At 40.3% G+C, this 19656-nt stretch overlaps 2 pseudogenes across 2 annotated transcripts in view; one reads left to right on the top strand and one right to left on the bottom strand.

Annotated features, from left to right (window-relative positions):
* LOC144665203 (uncharacterized) overlaps positions 1–19656 on the top strand; it is a 277333-nt pseudogene that overhangs the window by 59332 nt on the left and 198345 nt on the right. The gene's annotated exons all lie outside the window — the stretch shown is intronic.
* The window catches only part of LOC144665199 (uncharacterized), a 78462-nt pseudogene that overhangs the window by 5502 nt on the left and 53304 nt on the right, over positions 1–19656 (bottom strand). The gene's annotated exons all lie outside the window — the stretch shown is intronic.

A 19656-nucleotide genomic window follows, 5' to 3' on the forward strand; every position in this document is an offset into this window, starting at 1 on the left:
ATCCAATCAACTGTTACGTTCGCGTTTGACTTTCGTTCATTATAGCCTGCCGCCATGACACATGCAGTAAATTGATTATAAGCGACATTCTCGACCCACGATACAGCTGCATCGTGTACATAGGACATGTCACTGGTGTCAATATGATTGACAGTGATCTGAACTTCCAGTGGTTTGTCAGGGTAGAAGACATAAGGCTTGAGGCGAATTACTTCACAATGAGAATATCCCAGTGAAGGAATATGTGGCATGTGACGTCGCCCTCTCTGGAATGGAAATCCTGAAAATATCAAGATGAAGCACTATTAAGTGCTAATGGATAACTCATTTTGGTTCATTTGATGGCATCATCAACATCATGGTCATCATTATAATCATCATCGTGCGAAATACAGTGCAAAGCAATTTGAAGTGTTTCTAACCTTCACAGCTACCAGGGTGTTGTACGGAGTAGTTGAGCTGCAGCTGACACATTTCCTGTTGAAACAGACACTCGTTATCGTAAGTTGTGCCGTTTGAAGAACATACCGGTTCTTGATAGGATGGACAACTCTCTACAGAAACGCATCGAGCATCATGAGGTCCAAACGCTTTACACAGACAGTGGTAATGACATGTCACATCGATGCAGGGATCCAAGTCTGGCAAGAAACAAATGATTAAAATCACCAGATAAGAAACGTTTTTGAAAATTCCCTCCAGGTGATTTTCTTTACAATTTACCCTCGATAACTGGAACCGCTTTCCATTATTCACACAACAGTCTGGAATATGTTAACATAATTCAATCCTCCATCATATTATAACTTTTGCCCCTTAAATGGTATAAGTCAATGCTTGGAATTTCAAGGACAATTATTACAACACCATAAGAAGTTTTGTTTGTGCAAGAACCTCTTTACTCACCTCCAGTGATCATGTAGTCAACTGTGACGATATCTTTATTGTTGGCGTCACTGTTGTAATTTTTCACACACACCCGTGCATCCGTTGTTGATGTATGCTAAATAAAACAAAAATAGAAGAAACATTCCTTTGAAGTGATAATTTTTCCACCACAATTTTGACTTAACCCTCGCACATATAATGAGGCTTTTGTAGAATACGCAATCTGAACCATTTGCTAGACATCAACTGCTTGGCGCTCGTGAATTCCCGCCTCGACCCCTGGATGTGTATCAAATCTTACCCAAAGTATTCCTTACCTCAACCCAAACAGTAACAGCTTTGCAACTTGACCCAGACAGATGAGAATTGTTATTGTTATCTTTGTGCTGTGGCGTTACTATCACAACAGGAGGAGCATAAAATGGCTCTGTGAAGTTTATTGTCTGCAATGAAAAAACGAATGTATCAAATATTGTTAGGTCATATCTTCAGATCTTGGCATTAAAAATTGAAATAGTAGATGTCGATCATAACATTTGTTCTTAAACATTTGGTAGTCGTAAAGCAAATAAAAGTTCACTATTGAGATGGTTGTCTGTCAATTTGAATTTTTTGGCTAGCTCATAAGAACATGGCTTTGTTTTAAGGTGGTACATATGGCTGAAGCGCAAAAAAACAAATTTTCTCGCAGTTTGGCTTATATTGTACCTTTTGTGTAGTTATGTTGTTATTTTCGGAGTAGAGGCTCGCTGTCCGCTTTTTTTTGGAGAAAGCGAAGATTAAAATTCGTTGTCAGGTCCGCCATTTTGAGCCGCCATTTTGAAATTTTGCGTGTTTACTCGCTTCCGGTCTCGCGAACTGCAGGATGCCATCAAAGCTACAGCAAAGCAACAGACATTGAAAGCTCAGTTAAATCTAAAACAACCAGCTATAACAACAGCGAATACCAATATATTCTCTCATAATACTTTAATATCTCAAATGGTGAAGCTAAATGTATAAACAACCCGTTCCGGGACATGGACACAATCACACAACGAAAAGCGTACCGCGACCAGCAAATAAAAGCTGACAAGTCAATTGAGAAATGTAAGTCTAGACCAGTTTATCTTGCAACTACTTACATGGCCATTTCGGCGAAAATAATTCCACCTTTATTAGAGTATCTTCATACGTATTTTAAAACCGCCAGATCGATCTTGGTTCATTATGAATATATCCCCGGCCAATCCAAAACTGAATGTCTTCGTGGGATGTTTTCTCGACGTGGGCTTTTAAGCTAAAATCGAATGTTGATTAGGCCACAACAGCAAAGAATAAACTTCACGTACTACACGAAAAAACGGTTCGGAAACATCTTTGAATTCTTTCCAGCTAATGAAGCATTCGAACCAGCCAGAATACCGTCTTGTCGCGATCGATCGTACGAAAATTATACGCGCGTCCAACTCCTTTTGTGTGTGCTGTAAACACAAGAGAACGCCACTGTTGTCGCAGGATATTTCGCTTATCCTTCACAGACTATTTCCACCGAAAAAATTACAAGATTATAGGCAGAAAAACAGCAGAACTTGAATCGCCACGGCGAACCATCTAAATACCCTTGCGTGTGCACTCGATATGTTTACTCGAACACGCGCGATGCTTATGCGTAATGGCAAGTGCGCAATGTTACCGCTGACAAAAGGATCGCAGTGCCATTGTTTATGGCGGTTGCTAGGGACTCTCCTTTTGTTTCTCTCGAGGACACGTAGCACGCTCGAAATACGTCATTTTCTTCGTTTCTTCCACGAAATACGTGACCCAGAAGCCAATGCAGCATGGACAACCGAAAACAAACATGGCGGACAAGAATTGTGCGAACGAAGCCACAAAAACAGGCAAAATTCGACGGATTCTCAGCATGTGTGAGACGAAAATAGAAATATTTTCCATGCGTTTTATTGAATTCTTGTGAAATTTGGCAGAGTTAATACACACAAATGGAGCTAAGTTCCCTGACTTAGCCGACATTTTTCGTAGCATCGGATCGATATTATGCCCGATTATGATATGACACGTGACTGGTTTAGAGATGGTCGATTATTTTCCGTAGGAATAACAACTGGATGTCGGCTAAGTCACAGAAGAATTGTTTTTATACAGGTATTTGATAGTACAAAGAAGAAAGCTATTCAAAGAAAAGAAATGGAGAAAATAAAGTAATTATTATTTTGAGTGACATTTTAAGGTGTCAATTTTCACACCTTTATGACCGGAAATCGAAAAATTTGAATTCAAATTTGGATTCTACGGTAAAAATTACTATAGAATAGTGAATTTAGGGATTTAAACAAAGTTAATAAAATATCTTAAAATGGGCTCTTTTTAGACGCATTTTAGCCATATGTACCACCTTAATGTTGCTCTCTTATTACATTGATAACAATAGGTAACATGAGATAAAAGAGATGTTGTTGATTATATACTAACTTGACAGAAAGCATAATTATCTTGATAAGATGGCGAGTTCGTATTGGTAAACACGAGGCTGTCTGTCAAGGTAAAGTTGGCAACCCTCAGATTTGTAAACGCCATCCAATTCTGCGGAAAAATGGGAAGAAAAGGAAACGATTACTACATATTATATTAGAAAATAGCACAAAGTAAATACGTGCGCTGATTGGTTAAAAATTGTGTTTCTATAACTCGATGGAGACACAGACAGTTGTCGTAGATACGGCAATCAATATTCACGGCGCTGAAACAAGCAATGCAAAAGTAACAACTATGAATTGTGCCAAATTTTAATGTCACAGCTGACAAAAACCAGGTTAAGACTAAACAAATATTTGCACACTTGAAAACAAGCGAGTAAGATGTTTACAGAGCCCGCTACACATTCTAAAATAGTCTGTGAAAGAAATTATCGAAGCGGCTGACCTTTCAAAGAAGTATATGAATTGGCGCAACTTCACTCCATTCTAGGCTTTGCAGCACTTCAGAACTATTCACAGCTCCTCAACAGGACAAGGTATTCGTTCAGAATGCCGAGTCAAACTTCTTTTAACAGGAAAATAATGCACTTTCACCTCCAAGGTTCGAGTCGCTCGATCGACAGCATCGGTCGTCAAACCATTCGGTTAGTTCGATGAAGCGAAATAAAACCACAATTCTTGACTCCTTCCAGTGCTCGACTTCAGTTAAACCATCGGCTTAGTTATTTCTTATAATTACGTTAACTTTGGGGCCTGTTTCTTTGTTTGTTTGGCCAAAAAACGGTGAATTTTAGCCTTGAATCAAATGTTGAACAGTTGATTTATTTCTGTTCATCGACTCCCTTACTATGATTGGCTGATTATGTTCATGACGTAAAACCGCGAGGTGAAGAGAATCTACGTTTTGATGTTAAATAAAGCGCTATGTAAATATTACTTTGATGTGCGTTATTTACTTTGTGCTGTTTTCTAAAAGAAATAGAAAACATGTTTCCCGTGTTTCTATCGAGTTATAGAAACACTCGTGAAAGTTTGGGAGAACTCGAAAAAGCTGTGGAAACACTCGTCTATCGACTCGTGTTCCCACAGCATTTCTCGTTCTCCCAAACTTCCACTCGTGTTTCTATAACTCGATAGAAACACGGAACATGTTTTCTATTTCTTAATTGTACACCGATTTCATTACTTAGACTTGTGTCTTGTCGTCAGTTTCAATCACCTGGCCTCGTAGGTATACGTTAATATTATAAAGGAGCAGAAACATAACTTTGTGTAAGTTTTTTTAAAAGAAAAATGCAAAATGAATTCTCTTACTATCTTTATGTTCTCATGAGGCCCATCAAACATCTTGGCCTCCCGAACGCAAACTTTGAAATTGTCCACGCGCAAGTCCTCCACCCACACGGCCATGGCGTCCTGAGGTCTCTTGGGAAATTGATGAGTAGCTGTCACAAATATCTTAGGTAGAGTCGCGAAACGCTGGAATAATGGTATAAAAAAGAGTTGTATAATCATAAGGGAGTAAATAAATGTGCGAATGAGCGGCAGAACGTAATAAGGACAAGAACCAGAAAATCAGCCAATTGGATTTCGGGGAATCGTAGGTATTGGGATCATGGATCGGGGAAGAGAAACCTTGCCTACAAGTTGAGCTCACAGAACGCGAAGCGCGAGAAACGAGCGCGATGCTCTTTAGTTTAAGGGAAGAGGGAAAACGGTTGAATAAGGTAACTGGGAAGGGGTAAGAGAGAAAGTATGGGGAAAAAGATAATAGGAAAGAGGAGATGACGAAAGAGGAATAAGTAAAAGAGAGAATGGCTGAAGGGGAATTGGGAAAACAAAGAAGAATCTCAAAAAAGGGAATGGAATAAAGAGAAGTGATGACAGAAAATGAGGTAAGGGGATGGGGAATGGGTTAATTGGTCTGCGGCCTCAAAGGGGGGCTTGCAGAGTGGGAAACAGAATAAAAAGGGTGGGGAACACCAAAGTGGCAGGGGGCGTTGGGGGCAAGTGGTGTAAGATTACGGATTGAGCGTAAAATAATGTGAAAACGGGAGCAACGGGAGTACGTGGAGTGGTGCAAAGGAGCAATGAAAAGAGCTGGAGAAAAAGTTAAAAGGAGGAACCAGGAAACAGGAAAGGGGATGGGAAGGTGTAATTGGCAGAGAAAAAGAAGACGAGGAGGAACATAAGGAAGGGGCAGGGACAAGTGTCAAAAAGAGGGGCAGGGGGGGGGACTGGTGTTTGGATATAGGGAGCAGGGTAGTAGATGAAGAGAGTAAAAGTAAGGGAGAAGGGGCAAGAAGAGAAGGAAAAGATAAAAGGAAAGAAAGAAGAGGAAAAAGTGAGAAGGGAGAGTGGAGGGGAAAGGGAAAGGGGAAAACGGGAAGAAAAAGGGAAGGGGGAAGGGGAAAGCGGGAAGGGGGAAGGGAAAGAGGGAAGGAGAAGGAGGAAGGAGGGGTGGGAGTTGGAAAGACAAAGGGTAGTTAAAGAAGGGAGGAGAACAGGTAGGTTTAGGGACTAAAAGCAATGGAAAAATGGGAAGGAAAGGGAGAAGGAGACACGGTTGAAGAGGATGGGGTATGAGGAATAAGGAAAGTGGAAGAGAGAAGGGAAACAGGAAAAGAGGAAGTGGGAAGGTGCAAGTGGCAAGGCGGAGGGATAAGTAGGAAGAGGAAGGAGAAGGAGAGGGGAAAGGAAAAGTAGGGAATTGGGAGAATGACGAATAGAAAAGGGGAAGAGAGAAAGGAAAGTGTAAAGGGGAAATTGAAAGGGAGAGAAGAAAGCGGCTCAGGGAAGGAGAATGGAGGGGTGAAGGGTAAAGGGAAAGGGGAGGGGGGAGGGGTAATGAGGAATAGAGACAGGCGAAGAGGAAAGGGAAACAGAAATAAGGGTAAGGCGGAGGGGTAAGTAGGAAGGGAAAGGAGAAGGGAAGGGAAAAAGGGAAAAGGAAAATACGGAATTTAGGGAAGAGGAATGGGGAAGGGTGAAGCGGGAAGGGGTCATGAGGAATAGGAAATGGAAAGACAGAAGTCGAAGTTTAAAAGGGAAGGGGGGAGGGAGAGAAGAAAGCGGCTTGAGGGAAAGAATGGGAAAGGACTGCTAAAGGGAGAAGAGGGATAGAGGAATAGAGAAAGGGGAAAGAGGAAAGGGGAACAGAAAAAGGGAAGGGGCAAGGGTGAGGGGGGATAGGAAAGTAGGTGATTGGAAAACAGGAAAGTGAGGGTGATGGAATGAAAGGGAAAATAAAAATGTAATAACCGGGGGAATGGAGGGGATATCATTATGGTGGAAGAGAGTAATAGCAACAACGGGATATCATCAGGGAATGAGTAAGTAAAGGTACATCAGGGCAGGGGAGAAACGGGAAAGGGAAAGGCGAAGGATGAATGGTTGAAAAGGTTAAATATATAGATTTAGGCACGCCTAAAAGCGGAGCTCCCCATTTATTTAATTTTCACTGGAGCTTACCATGTTTTCATTCTAGTGAATAAGCGGCCAAAGTACTAATGTTATGGCGGTTTATAGGTTCAAGACAAATTTAAATAGCTCACGGTTAAACCGAATGTCAGCAGTACGACAAAAATAATATTCTTAAAGCGGGGCAAAATCATTACTCATGGCACGAAAAATTCCTTTAGAGTACAATAAATTATCTGCTTTCTAGCAATAGAAAATAGTTTCGCGATCCTGTTATAGTTTCGCAGCAGTTTAGTAGACTCCACAATATGTATTACATTGATATAGAATATATTCAACGTCCGTTACCGAGTCTGTTGGATTAGCTCAATCGGTAAGGTGCCAGTCTGCGGCTCGGAGGTCGTGAGTTCAAATTCCAGATGGTCAAGTTTTTTTTTATTTTTTATTTTTTTTTTTTATTTTTTTTATTATTGCCCCGCAGCAATAAAATGGTTTGTTTATTATATCAACCCGATTTAGCTTTCGAATGCTCCTTCATGTACGATGCTGGCTTTACAGATAGACACGAAAGTCATCGATCGATTATGGCTCTCAATGTCCACTTTTTTGGCGGTCGATTACTTTCTACACGTAATTTTCAGCCAAATTTTGTTTCATTGCTTCTTGTGTTTCTTTTCAAACCTCTTTAAATTCTAAAGGCCGCCTTTATACGGCCTTCTTGCTTCACTCCTTCTACCATCAAACTAGGGCCGCCATGTTGCGCGACTCCGTATGTACGCCGTACATGCGCGCCCGCGAACCATGCTGCTAGCCATGTTGACCATGAAAACTCATTTCGATAGTGTTCCTTCTTACATGGTTATGGTGCTACGCTTAGGAGCTCCGAAATAAGGAATAGCGAAAGATGAAAAGGGAAGGGAAAGAGTAAAAGGGGCAGTTGAAAAGTGCAAGGGGCAAAGGTGAAGGGGGAAGGGAGAAAGGGAAAGGAGCAAGGGGAAAGGGGCGAAAGAAGGAAAGGGGAAGGGGAAAGAAGAAGGAGAGGGTGGAAGGGGGAGAGGGGTTTGAGAAGTTGGGGGGAAAGGGGAATGAACAGAGGGAAGGGAAATGGGATACGGGGAAAACGAAAGGAGATGAGAGGTGGAAGGGGGAAGCGGTTGGGAAATATGAAAAATAGGGAAAGGGAAAGAGGGAAGGGAAAGTGTAAAGGGGAAGTGGGAAGGGGTAAGGGGCAAAGGGGATAAGAAAGAGCGAAATCGGAAAAGGGAAGGGGAAGGGGAGGGGACAAGAGGAATAGAGACAGGAGAAGAGGGAAGGAAAACAGAAATAGGGGAAGTGGTGAGGGGCAATTCAAGGCGGAGAGGTAAGAAGGAAGGGGAAGAAGAAGGTGAGGGGAATTGGTGAAGCGGGAAGCGGACATGAAAAATAGGAAAGAGGAAGAGAGAAGGGGGAGTGTAAAGGGGAAGGTGAACGGGGGAAGGGGCAAAGGGGAAGGAAAAGAAAGAAATGATAAGGGGTTAAGGGGGAAGTGGACATGAGGAATAGAGAGAGGAGAAGAGGAAAGGGAAACGTAAACAGGGGAACAGTGAAGGAGCAGGGCGGAGGAGTAAGTTGGAAGGGAAGGAGAAGGGAAGGGGAAATGGAAAAGAACTGTGAAAGTAGGGAATTGGGGGAAGAGGAAGGTTGAAGGGTGAAGCGAAATGGGATATAAGAATGGGAAAGGGGAAGCAAAGAAGAAGAGCAAAGGGGAATGGGGAGAGAGAAGAAAACGGCTTGAGGGAAAGAGAATGGTTAGGCGGAATGGTTAATGGGGCAGGGGAAGGGGATATGGAAAATAAGGAAAGGAAAGGAGGGAAGGGAAAGTGTAATAGGGAAGTGGGAAGGGGCAAAGGTGAAGGGGGAAGGGAGGAGGGGAAGAATAGAAGAGTATGTGAGATAGAGGGGAAATGGGCAAAAGGGAAACGGGGAAGAAATAAGGGGGAGCGGGAAGAGGGAAAGAGGAAAGGGGGTAAGGGGTTAGGGAGGAGAAAAGAGAAGGTTGAGGTGAAACGAGTAAGGAAGAAGGGGAAGCAAAATGGGGTACAGGGAAATGGAAGGGAAAGGGGAAAGGGAGGAGAGGAAAGAAGGAAGAGGATGTGAGATAGAGGTGAAAGGGGAAAAAAGGGGAATGGGGGAAAGAGGAAGGGGGAGGGGGAGGGATAAGGGAGGGGGGAGGAGGGAGAAGGTGGAGGTGGAAAGAGGAAGGAAGAAGGAAAAAGGGAAATGGGATACGGGAAATGGAAGAGGAAGGGGGAAGGGGGAAGCGGGTGGGGGATATGAGAAATAGGGAAAGATAAAGAGGAAAGGTAAAGTGTAATTGGGAAGTGGGAATGGGCAAGGGGCAAACGTAAAGGGGGAAGGGAGGAAGGGAGGAAGGGAAAGGAAGAAGGGGGATGTGAGATAGAGGGGAAAGGAAAAAAGGGGAATAGGGAAGAAAGAAGGGGGAAGCGGGGAGGGAGAAAGAAGAAGGGGAGAGAGAGGGGTTAGGGAGGAGGAGGGAGAAGGTGGAGGTGAAAAGGGGAAGTAAGAAGGGGAAGGGAAACGGGGTACGGGGAAAAGGAAGGGTGAGGAAGAATGGGAGAGGCGGGTAGGGGTATGAGAAATAAGGAAGGGAACGACTCCGTACGAGGGTAGGAAAAGTGTAATGGGGGAAGTGGGAAGGGGTAGGGGCAAAGGGGAAGGGGAAAAGAAATGGCAAGTGGAATAGGGAAGGAGAAATGGGGGAGGGGAAGGGAAAGAGGGATGGGACATAAGAATAGGAAAGGGGAAGACAGAAGGAAAAGTGTAAAGGGGAAGGGGGAGGGGAGAAGAAAGCGGCTTAATTGAGGGAAAGAGAATGTTAAGGAGGAATGGGAAAGGGGAAAGGGGAAGAGAATATGAGAAGTAGTGACATGGGAAGAGGGAAAGTGGGAAGGGGCAAGGGTGAGGGAAAGTAGGAATGTAGGGGATTCGGAAAGGGGGGAGTGAGGTTGATGACGTGAAACAGGAAAAAAAAAGGAAAGAGGTAAACGGGGCAATTGAGGGGGATATCATTATGGTAGAATAGAGCAATGACAACGACGGGATATCGGCGAATGAGTTGGTAACGAGACAAAAGGGCAGGGGAGAAAGGAGAAGGGAAAGAGTAAAGGGGGGAACCAGGAACCAGGGAATTTGGACCAGCTTAATAACACCCCTCTGTGACAGACCCATTGGAATCTGAAAAAAGTCACTGGGTTGGCCAATTTCCCACTGGGTCGGCTTACTTGGGCTCGTTTCTAAAATAGGTTTATTCGACATGCGATCTCCGTTCTCTCCGTGACAGCGCAGTAAGGGCAACAAAAGTCAATTTAATAAACCGCGCTCAGATTTAAAAACCACTAATGAGCTTTTTTTACATCATGCAGAAATTTGTGTTTAATTAAACAACAATCAAAAGTGCTCTTCCGAAAGGTGGAAAGATTCAATAATTATGTCGATTGTTTAACATTATCACGGTGTGTTGACATCAATTTGTTTGAAAACGACTTAACTTTGTAAATTTTTCCGCATATGATAAATGTTATAACATCAAGATTTCAACATCATTTAAAAGTCTACTCTTGTTGTGTTTTTTTTTTTTTTTGGTAGCGCTAACATAATATTCTGTCAACTTTGACCAGAAGACTCGATTACTCTATATCTTTGTCACGCAAGTGTTTCTCGGGTAAACAAACCATACTTTTCTGGTGTGCTTTGCACGAATGCATCTAAATCTTTTTTTTTTTTTTACAAAATATTGATCCATAGACAAATTCGGCTAACGTGTTTACATCGTTGTTGCCACCCAATTCAGACCATGTGATGATTCCTTTGGGAGGTTACAATTGTTCAATATGTCACACGTAACTGAGCGCATGGGAGTATGAACGAACAGAACAATTGTAACCTCCCAAAGGAATCATCACATGATCTCAATTGGGTGGCAACAACGATGTAAACACGTTAGCCGAATTGGTCTATTGTTATGTTAGATATCTGGATCTAGGGTTCGCAAGCTGGCAATTTCTTTACATGAGCTCATGTCACTTTAGCAGTACCGTCACGAAAAAAAAATTCTAACCTGCTGAAAATCGATCCTCTTGCATTCCGTTCCAGTTGCCCAAGCGTTCAAGGAGGTTGTACCTATTTGGGAATCAGGAAGAGCGGTCTCAAAAGCAAGCCAATCAGCCTGGACAGAGTTGTTAGATCCATCCCCAAACTCAAGAACGCAAACTGTGAATTCACTGGCTTTAACATCTTCAACCCAGACTGCAGCACCATTCCGGGGCGTTTGACTCTTCACGGTATGGCCAACTGAGGCGAGAACCTTAACTTGTTGTCCGCCGTGGAAAGGAACTGGAAAGAAGATTTTCTTACAAGCAAACAACCCTGGTGCGACGGTAGTGATGTTGTCTTTACCGGCCTTGAAACTGAGAGCTGTGGAGAAAAAAATAAAACTTTCTTTGTCAAAATGTTCCCTTCTATGATGTTTCGACTCGATGTACAGTCGATAGTCAAGAACTTAGCCTATTAGATAAAAGAGAAACAAATTCGAAACGCAATTTCCTGGGTCTGTGCGCTCCTCCCCCAATTTCACAATCCCCTTCTTTTCTCATGAAAACGGCATTAAAAACTTTAACTGACGATAAAAAATATGTTATTCAAGAATAAAACGGAGGAAGCAAATGACATACCTTCAACAGCTGGCACAACAACGGAAACAACCAAGAAAACAAGAACGAACTGCATCGGGTAATGGTGCAAGGACGACATCTTACTTCGACTGAATGGAACTTTGCCCTGATGCATATTATAACGAACAGTGGGGCCATACGTGACTGTTATCAACCTGTTTGAACATGTTGAATCATGTGATATAAATAAATGGTAAACAGCACGTACAACGAAAATGAGTTATCGTGGGGGTTGACATTATGTAGTTAGGGGTAGAGGCTGTGTGTCTGAAGAAAAATGGCCATTGTAATCGAGGTCTAGAATTCCTTGGAGACCGGCCTGACCTCTCCTTTTTTTACAGTTCTACAACAACAGAAATTATTTTTTGATAAGTAACAGTTTCATTCTGTGCAAGTTCATATCCGTCTTTCCTTGTGAATAGTAACAACCCAAACCCCACTCCCCCAAAAACCTCCCCCCCCCCTTGTTCCCTGTATACTCAACTTTGAAGAAACAAATTAATGTTAGCTTATTTTCAAGTTTGAGCTATACACACGCACCAAAACTCGATTGATCGATTTTTTGCTTCTTATTGTTTGTATGCGGTTTTTAGTGCAATTTTAAGTTGATCTATTTTTAAATAGTTTGATTTTGATTTCGGGTTGCATATCAATTATCTTCCAACCCGATTATTTAACGTAAAACTGATCGAATTTTAGTTTCTGATTTTAAAAAACATCAAATAAGTGGTTAGACGTTTTAAAATTATGAGAAATTTTTTATATGTTCCAGTAGCGTCTTTAAAATAAGATGCACTTAGAAAGGGTCACAAGAGTAGTCGCAATAACTCTCTGTTAATAATCGCATTGCTGAGTTGAAAGGATTAGTTTATATTATCGGCTTATGGTCTATTGTTTATTGTTTTGAAAACACAAGGTCAAGCCATCACATGACAATGACTTGGTTTGGACTGTGTGATGTATTTCTTGCCTTTTCATGTTTTTTTTTTTTTTTCTCATCGTACTTCATTTGATCGTTATATATTTTAATTTGACTATGTCTCTTTTGGTCAATTTGACCCAATTTGCTAACGTCAGAATGCGCCGTTGTCTTTTCTATTATTATTTGCGTAGTTCTTCTTCATTGTACATACAATAAATCTCTGTTGTAGCTCATGGGCCTGTATTTTCAGTGGCTGTCCGTGACGTATTTTCATTTGGCTTATAACCAGGACAGGATCTACAGGAACTCAAGACTGTGAATAAATACATCAATAAAGGTCAACAATGATGCGAGTATGAACATGAAGATATTGCGATAGTCACAATATCTTCATGTTTATACTCGCATTGTTGACTTAAGCCGCAGGACTAGCTCTTTGGTTAATGGTCTATTGTTTTGAAGACACAAGGTCATCACATGAAAACAGATTTGAGCTGATTGAAGCATTTGTTGTCAAATTTTACCATATTGTGTTCCCGTCGTCCTCTATTTTTATAATTACCATTATTTATCAGTTAGTTTGAATAATTTATCTTCTCTTATGCTTTTTTTTTCTTTTGTCTGGTTTGAAGCTGTTGGCGGAATTCGCGATTGCCATGCCTTTTAGGAGGTAATCGAGTCCTTGCTTGTTGTATGCTTTGAATCGCGGTTGTAGTCCATGGGCCTGTTTATGTTTGTAAGGTATCACCACTAGGACTCTTCAAGTTATGTCCGTGACATATTTTTATTGGGTTTTTACAAACGCGAGGGCTTCTGCAAGGTGTTAATGCGGTGGTGGGGGAATTGGGGTGTTGAGGATGGCAGAAAAAAGAAAAAGTGAACTTTAAGTACTTCTTTAATGAATAAATATATCTAGAAAGGGTCACAAGGGTAGTCGCAATACCTTCATGTTGATACTCGCATTGTTGACTTAGTAGGATTAGTTTATCGGCTAATCGTCTTTTGTTTTAAAGACACAAGGTCGAGTTGTCGAATGAATAAGACCCGTCATTAGTTGTTCGCAGTATTCCGTGATGAATTTCACCCTGTTTTTCTTATCGTACTTCATTCAATCATTATATGTTTTAATTTGACAAAGTCTCCTTTCTTCAGTTTGGTTACGACATTGATCCTCCATTTCTTTTTTTTTATTTGCGTATGTTGTAGGTCATGGGCCTGTTTGTTTTTCAGTGGCTGTCGATGTCCGTCACGTATTTTCATTGGGCTTATAACCAGGAGTGGATTTACAGGGAGGTGTGTGAATAAATACATCAAGAAAGGTCAACAATGATGCGAGTATGAACCTGAAGATATTGCGATGTTGACTCAAGCCACAGGACTAGCTCTTTGGTTAATGGTCTATTGTTTTGAAGACACAAGGTCGTCACATTAAAACGGATTTGAGCCGATTAAAGTATTTATTAACGGGATTCCAATGTATTGGCATGGAATGCTGTCCTCTAAAAACTGTTGACAACATGTTTTCTTGTTGTTTTTAGTGTAACGCAACAAAATAAAATTCCTTGGCATGTTTTCCTGGTAAGATCAAGACCCTTGAATCGAACGATTTTTATTACTGCCAAAAATAGAAGCGATTTACTGATATGTTTCAAAGCAAGAGTATTTTGACAATGAAAAGCATAACAGACATGTTATGACAGAACGCTCATCGACCTAGGAATTAATGGACAGGAAGTCACCGGGTTGGGGTAATTTTCGGGGAAATATAAAAATAGAAGTCAAATTAAAGTTGCAGAACAGCTGAATGACAGACAACGGTAAACTAGTACAGATCGATACAGTTGGCTGGAAATTGATTGATAAAGAAGCAAAATAAAGTACCCGTTTCGTCGCGCGATACACGAACGCGGTAGTTGGTTTTTAGGCGGGATAAAATTGGCGGGAAGCCTGGAACGCGGTCCGTCACCACAACTACAAACTCGTTGGTAGCCGTGTAAGTTTATATCTTTGATATTTTGATTTTATTTTGAATTATATGTCAATTAACTTATCTTCCGATTTAATTTAACGCAAAATTTATCCAAGTTTAGTTTCTGAAATTAAAGATAAATAGTAGTTAAAGGTTTGAATTTCATGAAGGCAGTTTTATATGTTTCAAGTAATTGTACAAAGATAAAATGCAACTAGAAAGGGTCACAAGTTTTTAAGCGTAGTCGCAACATCTCTGCATTGTTGACTTAAACGAAGGATTAGTTTACATTGGCTAATGGTCTATTGTTTTCAAGACACAAGGTCAGCAAATGAGTAAGACTTGTGTCGATTAAAGCATTTTTTTCCTAATCTAATTTCACCATTTTTGTTCCCACCATATTTTGTTCTCTATTCGATTGTTATTAATTTGACTAACTCTTCTTTTCTTTCAATCTGGCTCGAAGCTGTTTACGGAATTAGCCATTGCTTTTTTATTCGGCTAGCTAAGTTATTGCATGTTGTATGTGGTAAAATCTCGGTTATAGGTCATGGGCCTGTTTGTGTTTATAAGGTACGTATTTTCAGTGGGAGGGTTCAAGTGATATCATCATGTTCGTGACATATAGTCGTTATGACCGTCACGGTTTGTACAATATGTTCTGTATGGGGGTGGTGGTGGGGGTTGTCGAGGATTGCGGAATAAACGGGATACGGGACTCTAAACAGTATCGTAAAGAAACAAAAAGATAAAAACTGAATTGCTTGGTTGTCTAGCATCAGTTTAATCAAATATTCACAACTGGCGAAGTGTAAACTTAGGGAGAGGCGGTTGAAAATGACTGGGACCTTGACTCAGTGTCCTCTCACGGGAGGTGTTCGTTAGTGGAAGTTTGGTTGACTGTGCATGATTTTGGTAATATAGTTGTCTCAATTTAGTCCTATTAGATTATCTTATTTTAGGTAACAGTATATACACATGTAAGACTGCTAAATGATTGTTTATATATATACAGGTTGACTGCTGATATAGTGACGCGGGTGGGGTGGGGGACTGCCTACCTGATCTGCATTATTCTCCATTTGACTAGTGACATCATTAGCGTGTGAGGTGTGTGTGACCGAAATGATATGCTGACATTTTTTATATACTTGTTTCTCGAAATTTAGTTTGTCGGTTTATAAATAATTTCAATCAATTGATGTTGTAAGTTATGCTTTTTGCCTTTCACTGTAAAAGTACTTTGCAATTTGCAAGAGGTATTGGCGTGAAATGAATGTGCGTGCTGCAGATAACACAAGTAATTAAAGCAATGAAATAAAATTCCTTGACATTTTTCCTGGTAAGATCAAGACCCCTGAATCGAACGATTTTAAGTACTCCCCAAAATAGAAGCGATTTACTGATTCCTCTTAGCAGTATTTTGATAATGAAAAGCATAACAGATAAGTTATGACAGAACGATTATCGACCTAATAAAGTATAGACAGGAAGTCATCGGGTAGGGGCAGTTTTTGGGGAAATATAAAAAAAAGAAGTCAATTTGAAGTCGCAGAACAGCTGAATGACAGAAAACGGCCTTGTGTGTCTGTGAACTGGTACAGAACGATAAAGTTGGCCGGAAATTGATTGATTTATTAAGAAAATTAAAGCATTTATTGGTATCCCAGATCCTTCTCACAGCCTAGACTGGGAAGACGTTAAACTCTACGAGGATAGATAGGATAGCCGCAATATTTTCATGTTGATACTCGCATTATTGACTTAAACGAAGGATTAGTTTATGTGGGCTAATTGTCTATTGTTTTCAAGACACAAGGTCAGCAAATGAGTAAGAGTTGTGTCGGTTAAAGCATTTTTTTGCCTAATTTCACCATTTTTGTTCTCACCATTTTTTGTTCCGGCTATTCGATTGTTATTAATTTGACTAACTTCTCTTTTCTTTCAATCTGGCTTGAAGCTGTTTACGGAATTTACCATTGTCTTTTTTTATTCGGCTAGCTAAGTTCTTGCATGTTGTATGTGGCAAAATCTCGGTGATAGGTCATGGGCCTGTTTGTGTTCATAATGTAAGTATTTTCAGTGTGAGTGTTCAAGTTATGTTCGTGACATATATTCGTTATGACCGTGACGGCTTATACAAGGTGTTCTGTGTGGGGGTGGTGGTGGGGGTTGTTGAGGATTGCGGAAGAAACGGGATAGGGTACTCTAAAACAGTATCGATAAGAAACAAACATATAAAAACGTCATTTTAATCAAGTATTAATAGCGTCATTTTAATCAAGTATTAGTCAACGGGGAAAGTATGTACTTTGGGAGAGGTGCTGAAAATGACTGTGACCATGACTGTGCACGATTTTGGTAATACAGCTATCTCAATTTAGTTCTATTAGATTACTTATTTAACAACATTATGTACTCAGGTAAGACTGCTGAAAATAATTGTCTTTATATGTACAGGTTGTCTGAGGCCTAAAATGTTACATTTGACTAGTGATGTCATTAGCGTTTGAGGCGTGTGTAACCGAAATAATGTTATGTTGACATTTTTTTATTTACTCTTTTCGCAATTAGTTTGTCGGATTATAAATGATTTTATCAACTGATGTTTTAAGTTATGCTATTTTCCTTTCACTGCAAAGGTACTTTCGAATTTGCAACAGGTATTGGCGTGAAAAAGATGCGCGTTCTGCAGATAACGCAATTAACGCAATAAAATAACTGATTCCTTGGCATTTTTCCTGACCCCTGAATCGAACGATTTTAAGTACTCCCTAAAATAGCAGCGATTTACCGATTCCACTTAGCAGTACAGTATTTTGATAATGAAAAGCATAAGAGATAGGTTATGACAGAACGCTTATCGACCTAGTGATTTATGGACATGATGTCACCGGGTAGGGGTAGTTTTCTGAGAATTATAAAAATAGAAGTCAACTTGAGGTTGCAGAACAGCTGAATGACAGACAACGGATTGATAAAAAAGGAAAGTTAAGAACTCTTCAGTATCCCAGATCCTTCTGACAGCCTAGACTAGGAAGCCGTTGAAATATGCGACGTCTCGGAATTTAAATTAAACACTAAGCTGTGCTGAGATATATTTTAGCGGTATATAATGAAATATAAACATTGCACGAATCGTTCGTGGGTCAACCAAAGGGCGAACCAGTTAACTTTTGAGGAGGGGATGGTGTACGATTTAAAAAAAGAAATCCCTACAACCCCCAACAAGGGAAAACCCCGCACGGTAAGCTCCGAGGGAGGAAAATACTGAAAAAAGACTTAAAAAAAAGAATCTGCCTTGTTGGTTAATGGCATTTTTTCCAAAAAGAAATCTTCCAATCCAACAATCCTCCAATTTCAGACAACTTCATATAATATTGCACAAAAAATAACTTTAGTATCTAGGTAACTACAAAGCTATTTAAATCAAATACAAAAATAATTGCTAACGTCAACAAAAATAACAATAAAAATGGTTGTATGACTACAACAGTAATTTATAACAAAATATAAAATTTATCCTAAGAATACGACAATAAGAGTTCAGAGTTCAGTTTCTTTTGGGCAAAAATCATACGAAAGCTTTCGTTTCCTCGTCGTTCTCCATTTGACCATTATTTATTCAGTTTGACTCAATCCTTTTCTCTTTCAATTTAATATAGGCTTCTGGGAAATTGCCCACCTACCCCTTCCCAAACCTAACATTAACCCTTACTTATCGCTTTGGGCAAAATGTTAGGTTTGGGGAGGGGTAGGTGGGCAATTTCCCAAAAACCTTTATTGATCCCAGAATTCCCCATTGTCTTTTTTTACTTTGGTGGTTCATTTATGTTGCATATTGTAAAATCTTAGTTATAGGAAATGCACTTGTTTGTGTTCATGAGGTATTTTTGGTGTGGGAGTTTTTAAGCTCTGCTCGTGACATATTTTAATAAGACCGCGACCTGGAAAGGGTCACAAGTGTTTTTTTAGGATATGTTGATGTTCATACTCGCATTGTTGACTTAAGCGGAAGAACAGGTTTATCGGCTAATTATATATAATGGTCTATGCTTAATAGACACAAGGTCAAGTCATCACATGAGAACGATTTGAACTGTTTGATGTATTTCTTGTTTTTTTTCACTCTCATTCGTTCTTCATTTGATCGTTATTTTAGCTCGACTAGATTCCTTTCTCTTCCAATCTACTGGTGTCAGAACTCGCCATCGACCTTTTTGATATAGGTAGTACTTACCTGTTGCATGTGGTTAAATCTCAGTTATAGCAGGTCATGGACATGGTTGTGTTTATTAAGTATTTTCTGTGGGAGTGTTAAAGTTATGTTCGGGGCATATTTTCATTATGACCATGAGGACGTATATTAAGTTTTCTGTACGGGACGGCTGTTGGGGGTATTGGGGTTGGCGGAGGAAAAGGGGTAGAGGACTCGAAAAAGGCGTCGATCGAAAAGAAACGAACATTTAAAAATGGAATTGCGTGCCTGTCTTGCACTGATTTCATTAAAATATTAATTCAACAACCAACTGTGTCGACTAAATTCGATATAAAGTGGAGCATCCCTTAAGCGGACGTCCTTAGGACAACTTGGGAAGTGTTCACTTGGGGAGGCGTGTCCTCTTATGCATGTGTGAAGTTGAAAATCTGTACTGGGACCATGACTAAGTGTCCTTTCACAGGAGGTGTTCGTAAGCGGAAGTTTGCTTGACTGTAAAACTCAAAGTTCTTGTAATCCAGTTGTCTCAATGTAGTCCTCTTAGATTGTCGTATTTTAAGGTTACACTTTGCACTTATGCTGAAATTAATTATTGTTACGTACACCAAAGGGATGACACTTAAAGGGATGACTTGAATAAATATATCTTAATGTCAATACTCCCGGATTAGTAAGTCGGCTAATGGTCTATTGTTTGGAAGACACAAAGTCGAGTCGAGTACCTGTTGGATTTGTTTGGTGTGTATCTTGGCTGTCTTCTCCTTTTTTTCGACTCGATCCTTTTCTCTTTCAATATACTGAGCTATACTGGGGACGGAATGCGCCACTATCTTTTTTTATCATTTGCGTAGTTGTAACTTCTTGGCTATAGGTCATGGACCTGGTTCTGGTCATGAGGTATTTTCAGGTATTCAGTATTTTGATCATGAAAAGCATAACAGATAGGTTATGATAGAACGCTCATAGACCTGATAATTTATGGACCGGGTAGGGGAAGTTTTCGGAGAAATATAAAAATTGAAGACAACTTG

Source organism: Oculina patagonica, chromosome 9, assembly GCF_052425735.1.
Source record: "Oculina patagonica isolate OP01 chromosome 9, crgOcupat, whole genome shotgun sequence".
NCBI lineage: Eukaryota > Metazoa > Cnidaria > Anthozoa > Scleractinia > Oculinidae > Oculina > Oculina patagonica.